Genomic DNA, 1,492 nt, shown 5'->3' on the forward strand with positions numbered 1-1,492 from the left:
AAGAACCCTGGGAAGGAAGGCTTCTGGGGGACAGAGTTCCACTGGTTTGCTGCACTCAATCTGAAACATGGGAGGAGATTCCCCATTTAAATAATATGGGGCAGAGCTACAATATGAGTCATCTAAACTTTAAAGGTCCAATGCAGCCATTTTCATCTCAATATCAAATAATTTCTGGGTAACAATTAAGTACCTTACTGTGATTATTTTCAAAAAAAAAAGTAACATAAATTGTTTCTTAGCAAAGGTCTATTTCTCAAACAACAATTTTGCTAGGACTGTCTTGGAGTGGTCTGAGTGATGAGGGGAAAACTGAAAATGATCTGTTATTGGCAGAGGTTTGGAACTCTCTTTATTATTGGTCTATTAACTCATTTACCATATGGTGATATCACCATGTAATGCCAAAACTCCATTCCACCAAAACAGGCTGAAATTTCAGGAGGTATTTTCAAACAGCTCTTACACTAAAAGGGCATTATGTTCATTTTCACAATTTCGCAGTATTATTCCAACCTCATAGTGTGGAAATATATATAAAACACAGGAAATCACATGCATGAATGCACTGGGCCTTTAAGACAACCTGATATGCCAGTTAAACTTGCATTGACAACAGATGACAAACTGTAAGAGCCAGAATGGAAGTTGTTGTTGTATAAATGAAATGATCAGGACAAACCTCTTTAGGAAGTTTGGCTTCATATCCAAACAGTAGATTGTAAAGCCCTTTAGAGGCACGTGGTTCAATACAATGTCTCCCACCAGACCAAGAACAGGGTGATATGTGACTAAAGATTAAGAGCTGAATGGGAGAGTATCAATACAATACAATTATTCCAAGACCTCATGGATACTGTTGTTGAGCATTCAGGTCTATCCACTTTAACGACTATAAACTGATGTCACAGCAATAAAGGATTACACACAAAGGTCTACAGTGCCTTCAATGTATGCTTTCTGCCATGGAATTTGGATTGTTGAAGTGGTAGCAACTAAGAATAGAATACCTTTTCGCTGATCATCCAGGGCTTTCCCATAATTCACTCTTCCATAGTTCTCCATAAGTAAACTCAATGTTCTCTCCCCCTTCAATGGAAAATACATAAACATGTGGAAACCACCAATTGACGCACTGCAGTCAACAATGCATAGGACACAGAGACAATAGAGGAAACGTGGCTTTCAGTTGGACTGCAGAGAGTAATTGATCATGTCCAATCTTCCGCTGTGCTATAGGTTAAGCAGCATGGACTTGTTTTCCATTAACAGGCAGGAGAAAAGTTAGTGATTGTGATTCCTCTTTGTCAGAACAACATTTGTCTGAAAACTTTCTGTTGGAATAATCCTAGCACCTTAGTGACAAACGCATTTATCAGCATCACCATAAGCTTTCATCTCTAACATGGTGTTGAATATTAACTAGCCAGTTTTGAAAGCAGCTGAGCAGCACACCTATAGCCTGAATCTAAACACAAAGTATCACTATACC

The sequence above is a fragment of the Salmo trutta genome, chromosome 26 (assembly GCF_901001165.1).
Source record: "Salmo trutta chromosome 26, fSalTru1.1, whole genome shotgun sequence".
NCBI classification, from domain to species: Eukaryota; Metazoa; Chordata; class Actinopteri; order Salmoniformes; family Salmonidae; genus Salmo; species Salmo trutta.